Source organism: Mastigoproctus giganteus, chromosome 4, assembly GCF_048544385.1.
Source record: "Mastigoproctus giganteus isolate SK-2022 chromosome 4, ASM4854438v1, whole genome shotgun sequence".
NCBI lineage: Eukaryota > Metazoa > Arthropoda > Arachnida > Uropygi > Thelyphonidae > Mastigoproctus > Mastigoproctus giganteus.
In genome coordinates this window covers 216,727,827-216,739,947 of record NC_143578.1, presented here as the reverse complement: position 1 = coordinate 216,739,947, position 12,121 = coordinate 216,727,827, and the positions used below count along the sequence as shown (strand labels likewise).

General features: G+C 41.8%; 1 long non-coding RNA gene across 1 annotated transcript in view; it reads right to left on the bottom strand.

The window, feature by feature from the left end:
* The window catches only part of LOC150087400 (uncharacterized), a 66,145-nt gene that overhangs the window by 15,317 nt on the left and 38,707 nt on the right, over positions 1-12,121 (bottom strand). The gene's annotated exons all lie outside the window — the stretch shown is intronic.

The following is a 12,121-nucleotide window of genomic DNA, read 5'->3' as shown; positions in this document are numbered from 1 at the left end:
AAATCGCGCCATTATGCCTCTTCTTCAGCGCCTGTGCGCAGATCATGACATCTCTCGGGTCCCTATATCTTCTCTCGCTATATTCTCACCCTGGTGAGGATATTACTACTGCAATCTCCATCATCCAGGAAGCACTCCACCTCCTCCCAGGTGGGCGGTTGCTGATAGGCATGGATGCTAACTGTCGTTCAGCACTCTGGCACAGCCCAACTCCAGACAGAACACCAACCAGAAATGGTACAAGACTTGAAGATTACATAGTTTTGTCTGGTCTGCGGATCCTGAATCGTCCAGGTCACCTCTCCACCTTCAGCAGTTCCCTCTGGGAGAGCACAATTGATGTCACTGTAGCAACACCTGACATTCAAAGTAAACTGATCAACTGGGCTGTTCAAGAGTCATGGACAACGTCAGACCACAGAGCAATCACCTTCTCTCTCGTTCGTTCTGTGGAACGTGCACCACCAATTCCTAGAGACAGTGAGATACAACACCAAAAATGCAGATTGGGGCCGATTCCAAGAGGAATTGGTCAAGTTTCTTCCGGAAGACATTCCACTACCTATTACACTCACACCTGAAGAAAGCGTTACCAAGGTAACAGCTGCCATCAGGAGTGCCTGTGATGCTTCCATCCCGCGTAGAAGACAATACAGGTACGCGGTCCCCTGGTGTAATACAAATTTGCGAGATCTGAGAATAAGAGTCCACTTAGCCAGGAAGACATTTCAACGAGCCCGTGTACACCTTCCCCCGAGAGAAGTAGCTACAGCACGGGAGGCTTACCGTGTGATAAGAAATGCACATTCCAAAGAAATACCCAGATGTAAGGAGTCATGGCAAACTCTAGTTTCCACAGTAGGAAATGGCGATCCATGGGGCATTGTATTTCGGATCATTACAAACAGGCTACCCAGAGGTGAAGTTTTGGAAACCACACTTAGGCCGGATGGAACCTCGATATACTCTTGGTCTGATTCTCTCAACAACATACTGGACAATATCTACCCAACTGATGAGTTGGCACCGACAATGGAGCAACAAGAAATAATTGACTGGAACAGGGCATACATATCAGATACTAGTAAACCGCTCTTCACATCCCTGGAAATAAATTTGGCCCTGGCCAAAACGAAGGAGAGTAAAACCCCAGGCTTGGATTTGCTGGAAGTTGATATAGTAAAAAGGTTCGCAGAATACTACCCTATAACTCTCTTAAGTTTATTTAATAGATGCCTAGATGAAGGAACATTTCCTGACTTCTGGAAAATTTCAACACTCAAGTTAATCCTAAAACACCTGAAAAAACCACCTCAAGTACCGACTTCTTACAGACCAATAGCCCTGCTTCCTGTTAGGGCCAAATTCCAAGAACGTCTTTTGCTCTCCCGTTTCACCGACTACTACAAAAAGCAACAATTACCATCTCCGCATCAATTTGGTTTTAAAACAGGCTGCAGTACAGAAGATGCTATCCACAGATTAATCTCTCTAGCTACCCAGACAGAATCTAAATACTCTCTAGCCATAATGGTGGACTTTGCGGGGGCCTTCGATCGACTATGGTGGCCCAGCATACTTCAAAGACTTCGGCAGGCCAAGACGTCCAGCAGTCTATAGAACAGTGTAAAGTCCTACCTCAGTAATAGAACAGTGCAGGTAACCAACAAATACCAAACAGTCATCAGGAATATACTGCGAGGCTGTCCTCAGGGCTCTGTTCTTGGGCAATTTCTTTGGTTCATTGTCTTGGATGAATTTCTGGGGATGGATCTCGGCGAGGTCAAGACCCTGGCCTTTGCTGATGATCTTGTACTGGTTATTCATTCTGGTACAAGAGCCACATTGGAAGTTTAAGCCAACTTTGCACTGGGAAAACTTCAAGACTGGGCTGCCATGCACAAATTAACAATCTCCAGTGAAAAAACAAAGTCAATCCTTCTAAAAGGAAAGCTCCAAATCCGACGGCCACCAGTGATGAAAATTAACAACACCCCAATCCGTCTCTACACAGAAATCAAGTATCTGGGCCTGTATCTAGACGCCAACCTATCCTTCCATCCCCACTTAAAATACCTGTCAGCTAAAATCCGAAAATACACTGCAATGATAAGGCGGGTTAGTAGAGCGGATTGGGGCCTAAAGAATAAAGCTCTATCATTAATATATACGGCAGTATATGTCTCGATTTTGTGCTATGGAGCCTCCATCTGGTGTGAAAAGGCAATCCTGGAAAGGAACAAGCGCAAGTTTGATTCCATTCAAAGATCTATGTTATTATCGGTTACCAGGGCGTTCTGTACTGTCAGCACCCCTGCATTACAAGTCATTGCAGGATACTTACCTCTCTATCTGGAAGTTGTAGAGAGGGGTCTCTTCCAGCGACTGAAGAAGGGAACCCCAACGCAATTGTTAAACCTGCAATTGAACCATGCAAATGACCCTAAGAAGGAAAGAAGAAAAATTGTAGACCGCCTACAAAACCTCTGGCAAGAAAAATGGGACACAACGCCTAAAGGAGCAATCATCAAAAGGTTTATTCCCTCAATTAGTCGGACTTCCCCAAAGCCTCCTCCCTGGTACTCGCCTGGATTGCAAGTCACCTTCCTGCTTACAGGCCATGGACCGTTCCAGCAAAAATTAACAGCCATGGGAACAGAAAATAATCCATATTGCCACTGTGGTGAAGAGGAGTCCTGGGAACACATTATGTTCGAGTGTCTCACTTATGACAATGCCAGACTTCAATTCCTCACAGAGATTCAAGGAAACCCCCGCAATCAGGAGTCAACTTTACTTCAAGAAGAGGCCACATACCTAGCCTTAACACGCTACGCCCAGCCTGTTTTCAATTGTAGAAGAGCAAGACTTGCGGAACTCAGGGCAGAGCAGAATAATGTGCAACCCCTGCGATCCCCTACTGGGATAGAATAATGCAATTTACCCTGGGTGCAGGATACTCACAGGAGCATCTGCTCCTGTAATTTTCAACTCCCTTCTCCATCCTCTTCCTTGGAGTGGATTGCCTTCCCTCTTTGGTCCACTCCAACTACTGTTCCCCACATTTGACCTCTTCTTCTTCTCTTACCCCCCCCCCCATATGCTCTCTTAACTTTTTTTTTTCTCTCTTCATTTTTTTTAAATTTTTTTTTAAATAATAAAAATTTTATTATTTTTTTTATTTCTTTATTTTATTTTTTTATTATTTTTATTATTTTTTTATTTTATTTATTTTTCTATTTTATTTTTTTTTTATTATTATTATTATTTTATTATTATTTTTATTATTATTTTTTTTTTATGGCTTCTGTCAGGAAGCTCAGGCAACCCTGGCAGAGGAAGCCAGAGTATAATGGGCAGCCTGGCTCACCTCCCAGTGGTTGTGGCGGGCAACGTGGAGTCCCAGTAGGGGCCCCGCGGCCAAGCAGCCAGACGCAACAACAGAACAAAGCACAATACTATATTAACCAGACATTACACTTTTTTTCTGGCTGTGCAGTAGTTCTTCATTTCATCACAGAGTACATATGGTGCAGATGTGGGAAACCACCGGTGGCGCCTGAACCTAAATACTATGCCACTATGCATCCAGGGGTACCAGATGAACAACGGTACACGACACTACCCAAATACAGAATCCATATACTTTTAAACCTCTGGCATTAACAGTGTTTTGTTTCACACCCACAATGTATAACACAGGAGATGGGGGGGGGGGAAACCCCTGGTGCCGTTTGACACTAAACACACTCTACTCTGCATCCAGGTGCCATCACTTCCCCAGGTAAACAACATACACGTACCCAACCGTCCACATGGTGCAACAGAAAACGAGATTCATCGGACCAGGCGACCTTCTTCCAGTCACTCAAGGTCCAGTTTCGATACTCGTGTGCCCATTGTAGGCACTGTCACCGGTTAACCGTGGTTAGCATGGGCACTTGGAGTGGCTTGTGGCCACACAGCCCCGTTTTCGGCAGGGTTCGATGTACTATGTTGACACATTATTTCCATCACCAACATTCCAATTACTGGCGAGTTGCGCCACAGTCGCCCTTTTGTTACCTCGTACCATCAGGGAGAGCCTTCACCCACCTTGAACATAGATGAGATGTGGTCGTCCAAAACCTCCTACTGAAAGTGGTCAGAGGAGGGAAAACCCACAAACCGCAGGTATTGGTATTGATACCAAATACCAATACCTCACCTGCAGTTCGTGGGTTTTCCCTCCTCTGACCACTTTCAGTAGGTACTAACCACAAATAACCGTGAGCACCTTACCAGCCATGTCGTTTGGGATGTGCTCTGACCCTTGCGTCTGGCCATTACAATTTGGCCTTAGTCCAACTCGTTGAAGATCGATGGATTTCCCATCTAAAGAACAAAAGTAACACTGATTAACGGATCTCAGTATCAGGGTTTTTTTTACTGCGCACATGCCGTAGTTCACCTGCAGTTGCTTCGATTTGCATAACGACTCCAGGTCACGTTATTTGCATAACGTGACCTGAAGTCGACAATTCCCCCCCCCCCCGAATACACACTACTCGGACTCCCTCCAGTCACTATCTAGCAGAATATAGGTAGCAAGGAAACCTCCTAGAGAGTTACCGATAAGTTCGGTCCGGTGTACTAACTAGCGGTCGGCCTGCATATACCGTTTTAGAGCTGTACCCTCGAAATATAAGGAAGATTGCATCTCGCCATGATGTTCATCATAACCTCAAAAGTCATCAATCATACTGCATGATAGAAGAGATGGGGAAGGGTTGACCAGAGACTTAGCTCTGGAGACTAAACATGCGTTCCACCACTACAAACCTCCAATAAGCACAGTGGTGGTATTGCACCGGTTGATGAGAGTCATCTACTACCTAGTATTGCCTGGTAATACAGAGGGGCGGCATTGCTCTGTGTGGTGTGGGCCCCACACCTCGACCGCTGCTTACATTGGTTCACACCTGGGTGGTCACCCACAGTGTGCTTGGGCATGGGGGTTATACCCAGGATTACTAACAGTCCCACCATCGTAAAGTTGCAAGCAGAGGATTTGGCTCTCACAGACCGTCCGGACTTCGCCGAAATTGGGTCCAATTGTCTTGAGTGCTACCCGAATATCAGTTCCATCAGCGTTTTATACTCCCAGGTAGCAAGCACAGTTTGTCTGGCATATCTAAGAGAATGTCTGCGACAGCCTCAAGGACCATGTGAAGAGTGTCAATAAACGCAGATTAAGAGATACAAGATGTATCTACTTCGGGTTGTACTTCAGAAGAATCAGGAATCGGTTTTGACTCCTAGCAAACATCATGGTTTTGGAGGACTCTATCAGTGCCATCTGTGTGACATATAGTGCTACCTTTAATAAATAGAAGATTGTTTTATACTGATAAACACAAGATTTGTGCAGTGCCTTAACTTTTATGATCTGCAGATTTGTGTAGTGCTCCAGCAGTTACTACCTTTGGACTTCAGAACACGAGAACAAAAACTCTTGCTGCCATATGGGCTGTAACACAGCAAATAACTGGGATTCGAAACCAGCAGCTAGTGACCCAATATATCCAAAGATGGATTGTTCCTGTGTCCTTGTATGATTCGACAATTTGGTCCTCTACTCCAAATACTTATATTAGGAAATTTCTCAGCCTGGAACACTGGTTACTCCGGTGGTTAAATAGGATTGCCGGGAAGTCCTTCACAATTTCAAAATCCATAATGTATGCACACTTGAACATAGTTCCGTGGATTCAGATGATCACAATACGTAACATCTGCACTCTAGCACAACTTCTAACTGGGAGTTTAGATGCCCCTCATTTTGAAAATCTTGTAGTAAGGCCCCAACCTACAGCTGGCTTCCACAACCCTCATAGTCTCCGAAGCGCTCTCAATAGCACGGAGGAATTAAGGCGGATGTTTCCTGCCAATACCCTGGAGCTGTTTAGAGACCTCAAAATAGACCCGGACAAGTACTGCCATAAGAAAACTTACAGAAAGCTCACTGCAGTGGATCTGTATACGAAACTACAAATATGATGAAGAACTTAATTCAAGAAAGACTTGAAGTGCCCTCGAACTCATAAAAATCTTAAACGGACGATATATTATATTTCCAAAAGACTCTTATAGGACTGAGGGTATTCCTTTTTGTTTAGAGAATGACAATCAGGGCCAATTCATAATGTAAACGACAATGTCATTTTTCTAGGTATGTGTAATGTTTTGTAATTTTTCTATGAATGTATGATTTCTGTATGTATGTAATTTTTCCTCTACATTTATATAGCTTATGTATTTGCTGATATTTTATCCTATGTTACACTCTAATAAGTTTAGTTGGATGTATGTATCAGCCACCCTCCTAGATAATTTCTGTACAGGAGTGTTTGTTGAATAAACTGATAATAATAAACTAATAATAATAATAATAATAATAATAATAATAATAATAATAATAATAACTTAGAAACTCTCATCTGGAATAATTCTTCTCCAAGGAAGGAAGAAGATAACCAATGTAAAGGACTGCAGGCAACCTGTAATACACTCAAAATGTATACACTGGTGTTCAAAGAAAGTGCATCACCCCTTAAAATTGTAATTGTCTTCCGAATAACGTAAGCATATGGCAATATTTCTCACAGATTGCATCAGATACGATTGACACGTATAGGTGATGACATAATAGTGCATCAACTGTTACTTTCAGCTATATAAGCATACTACGCAAGTATTGCAGTCATTCCTTGCTTGTGTAAGGATGGCGAGTTACGTGCAGTTGACGCCACGAAGAAAGAGTGCTATTGTTATTTAACGTGAGGACGTCATATAGTGTCTTGTAATCAATCGACAGTGAGTAGATTTCCAAACTGAAGAATACTGGTTCTGCTGATAGGAAAAAAGGAACTGGACGCAAACGAGTCTCTACGCAAAAACAGCACCGCGTTTTGAAGCTCTTATGCCTTAAAAACCGTAAAAAGCTTCTTCGTCTGAGCTGAAAAGAGAAGAGGAAGAACATCGAGGAGTAGTAGCAAGTGCAGTAACAGTCAGAAGCCGCCTCTTCAAAAATATACTTGTAGCGCGTCGCCCTAAGAAGAAGGCCCTCCTCTGACAAAAAATGAAAAAAGGCCGATTAATTTGGTTTAAGGAGCATGTCAAATGGATCCACGAGCAGTGGAAGTCAGTTATTTTCTCGGATGAGAAGAAATTCAACCTGCATGGTTCTGATGGGAGACAAACGATTCGCCGTAGACGTAGTGAAGAATACCATCCAGACTGTACGGTGTCTACGGTGAAATTCCCCACCAGCCAAATGATATGGGGGTGCATTTCGTATCGCGGAGTAGTTTATAAAAAGTTCCGTAAATGCCAATGGATACCTGGCTATATTGGAAGGCAAATTGCTGCCAACCATTAGAGACCATTTCAACCTGTCAAGTAACTGCATCTTTCAGGACGACTCTGCTCCTTTCATCGGGCGAAAAGTGTAGGTAGACACTTTTGTAGTTACTTTAGCTTCATTTCTGCATTAGAGGTTCGACAGTAATGTGTTTACATTTGTTACAGGTGAAAATATGGTTGGAAGAACGGTCCATTACAACTGTTAGCTGGCCAGGAAACAGCCCGGCTGGACCTGAATCCTATAGAGAACTGTTGGCATCGTGTGGAATCTGCAGTTGCCAGAAAGAAACCAAAGACCCTTCGTGTATTTCATAATTCGTGTTTGGAACCAGGAACTATCAGTTGATTATCTTCAGAAATTGATCTTGTCAATGCCGCGACGGTGTGCTGCTGTCATCAGGCGGTTCAACTAAATATTAGTTTGCACCTGGTGAACTTTTCATTTTGTTTTCAATTTAAAATGATAAACTGAAGCAAATTGAGGGCTTCTGATAACATTTCAGCCATAATTGTCGTGTTTACCAAAACTGTTGTATAAAGGTTGCAAATGCTCATTTTGGAATATTTTGAGAGCACCTGTCAAATATTACTTAGCTTTGTCTTACCTATTAATAAATATCTTTTGTTTATATTTCTATTTGTGGTGCTAGTGATTAATGTAACATACCCTTGCAAAAAAGGGTTAGAAATGTGAAATTCTTAGGTGATGCACTTTCTTTGAACACCAGTGTATATATATTACTGGGATTTATGTATATTAATGTAGAATTGATGTGAAATGTAAACATGAAATGGTAAGAGAATCTTTGTTAACGTGAATCGTTCTATAGGGATATACGGTCTATAGAAATGTATTAATTTTATTGTAGACATGCATTAACTTTAGACATATAATTTGAGTTCTATTTTTGAATAACTACATACTGGTTGAAAGAACCTGAGCTAATATTTGTTTCTCTTTTATGTTGCATTATTTGTACATTAAATGAACTGGAGGGCAATAGAAGAAGAATGGGAATGTGCCCGGTGAAGCAGAAAATCGTGTGGACTGTTTTCAAAAGGGAACAAGTCCCAAAAAGCGTTGAAGAATACTAGAACTGCCACAATCAATCCAAATATTTTAAGTGAATGAAGTGGATAAAATAGGTTGGACAAATGAAAACAGTGCAAGAACGAAGAGAAAAAAGAGACATTTTATGTCTCTTTTTCTCTTCGTTCTATAATGATTCTATAATGATGATTATATCTGTTTTTATTACATTATTTTATTATTATTGTACGGAACATTAAATCTAATCTGCTTTAACAGATTAGATTTAATGTTAGCAACAACTGTAAAAAATATGCAGTTGTTGCTACTGTTTCGCTTTATTGCTTCTTATGTCAACTAATAGTAGCTTGCGTTTGTCTTTTTTTTTTTTTTTTCTTAGCGGGCCCGACGTACCGCGCGGAGACGCTATGACGTAACGCGCTTCCCACGGTTCGCTCATGTACGGTGAACTTGTTAATGAGAACTACTCTTCTCTGTAAACAGAAATGAACGCGCTTTACATCATGAAACGAATGAAGTGTTGGGTTTCATACTTTCCCGAACGTGACTTTTCTGAATGATAAAAAGGTTCGCAATTGGTTTACACCTAGTTTACAGTCGTCATTTTTGTTAACAGGGCACGGGTCAATGAATGAGAAATTATACGCATTAGGACTAAGTAACACGGACCTTTGTTTTTGCGGGGCCAGGGAGGGCTGGCGTCACATACTATATGATTGTCGAATATATGACAATGCCACGACAGCGATACGTGAAATTCTTGAGAGTATAGCTCCAGGAGAAGAAGCTATATTTTTAAGAGACTGTAGTAAGTTTCAGATGCTCCAGGTATTTGCTAAAGAAGTGTTTGAACTAAGGAAAAGTATGATTCCAGTGATACGAGGTTGATCAAATCCATCTGGCTGGAGGCACCGAACTGTTTTGATGCTGCCGTTCTTACTGGTTGCACAACTGGAAGATCTACTCTTTCTTTATCTCTCTCTTCCCCCCCTTGGTTTTTCCCTTTTCACTTTTTGGTATATATGTGTATGTATGTTTGCGTATATATGCTAAAAACCAACATATATATATCCGTAGCCGAGTGGGCAGGAGCGGGAGTGCAGTAGCACACGCTCTTTGAGTAGACCGGGGTTCAAGCCCCTGACTGCTGAATACGGTCGATCTGCCAACCCGCACTGGACCAGCGTGGCAGATTATGGTCCATTTCCCTCAGCATGAATTGTTGAGGAGGCTTCCATCCTGCAGTGGGTTGATAATGGCTGCAGTTTACTTTTTATACTTAGTATATTTATTTATTTATTTTATTTATTTATTATTTTTTTTTTGTTATCTTAGTTAATTATTTTTATTCTTTTCTTTCTCTTCCTTAAGGGTTTTTTTTTTTTTTTTTCCAGAGAAGGAAATTTTTTTTTTTTTTTCGTCTCATACTCTGAGACCATATGTGTCATCTCTACTGGTACTGGCCCACCTTCCCGTGGTGTGGACGAGTACCCAGAATCATCTGTCCTGGTCATTGATGCTTCTGGGTAGCCAAGTAGCCAGAACAGAACACACACGCAAACCGACGTCACACACATATCTGGCCCATTTGTAGTGATACTGTTCTTCACAGAGATACGAGGCGGAGTTGAACTGACGTTCTAGGAGCCGTCCCTTACATAAACACATGTTCACTTGTCCAAGCTCTAGGCTGGTTTGGGCAGGGGTAGAAAAATAAATTGAAAAGGCTTAATTAAAAAATGCATACTTGATTTCACATTTCTGTCACATGCGTGAAATGCAATAAAATATTTTGAAAATTGAAGTGGGAAAACTCAAGAAAACAGTTCTGGCTCCAACTATAGCGAGTTTCAACTCTGTAATTAGAATAAAAATTAAAGAATTAACTTGCTGAACCCAGTTGGGGTTGGAACGTACCCCACCGGACTTGACCTGTCTACCATGCAACCTGTTAGTGCACTAATCAATTCCAAACACGCTTTCAGAGCTTTTTCAACATTTGCTAATTCTCTCTTCAAGCGAAGACGCCTTATCCTGGCATCAACTCCTCCACAAACCATCCAAAAACCAGCTCCTAGTCACATATAAAGTTCCAGCCTGCTTCTCTGAGTCATCACTTAATGTGTTCCTAACCTCTCTTCTCTTCTCCTTGCTGACCTGGATACTTCCTTCTCATCCAGGTGGGATTTTAGTGCAAACCTTGACGAAAATGCAAACTCGAGCTGTCTCACCCTAGTAGGATCTGCTGACGACGAGCTCTCCGTCGTGGAACTTTTATGATGTCATGCTGTGAACTTTTATGATGTCAAGTATCAATCCTAAGCACATTCTGGGCTTAGGATTATTACTTGCTATGTAGGCTTCATATTCCGATGGGAGCATTGCTATGTAGGCTTCATATTCCGATGGGAGCATAGCCCTTGATACAAACAACACCTTCAATGATGAAAGAAAAAGAATAGCCACAAAGCTCCATGAGCTATGGCAAACAAAGTGGGAGCAGGAAACCAGAGTTCTGGTTACCAAACGGTTTCTGCCACGGGTGTCAATGGTTAGCCCAAGGCCACCTAAGTGGTATGCCCTTGGACTTTTTACAACATTTATAATGACAGGTCACAGCTCCCTATAGGCGAAACTAACCTCCTTAGGGCTGACTAATGACTCAAACTGCACCTGTGGCGAGAGTGAAGACTGGGCACACATTCTATATGAATGTATAATTTATGACATCCCCAGAACAGAACTAACAGCACAGATTGGCCCCCCTTCCCAGGCGAAAAGAACATCTGTTCATCACAGAAAATTAAAATTATAAAGCTTTTACATCTTTCGCACAGAAAATATTCGAAATGCGCAGAACAATCCAAAGAATGGCAGTTCAGCCCCCACCCCAGCAATTGAAGAATAATCAATAGTTAAAATTGCCCAAGTTTCCCACCACGCCCAGACAATGACTTAAAAATTGTCAGGATAGCAGCAGCGCCCTGACAGAAACCTGATATGACAAAACTCCCCAGGATTACCCTGCCCCGTGTAGGAACCTGAGACCCCACACGAAAGTAACCATGTAGGGGAGGGAGATGTACAGGCAGCCCGCGAAGCAGATTAGCTGAAAAATATCAGTAAGCTAGTAGCAAAGGGATGCAATGTAGAATGAATGAATGAGAATGAAAGATAGAATGAATGAATGAGAATGAAAGATAGAATGAATGAATGAGAATGAAAGATAGAATGAATGAATGAGAATGAAAGATAGAATGAATGAATGAGAATGAAAGATAGAATGAATAGGCTGTGTATTGAGTGAACTAGGAATTATGGTAAAAGGGAAAGTTTTGATGAAAGAAAGAGTGATTTACCATGAGGGAAAGAGAGTGAATGAGAATGAGTGGAAGAGTAAATGTAATTGGCCGAAAGAATACAAAGTTAAAAATAACTTACATTACTTTATATATACTATACTAACAAACATTTAGTAACCACATAAACACTATCACGGCATTCTCCCCTGGCCTTCAAAAAAAAAAAAAAACTTGTGGCTAGGCCTGCACCACAACTGAAGAATAACAGTAAGTTGAGGTGCCCAGAGAGTGTGCAGTGCAGAAAGTAAGAGTCGAATAAATGAGATGAGAGCTAGAAGAATGAATAAAAGTGTAAGCGTGTGAG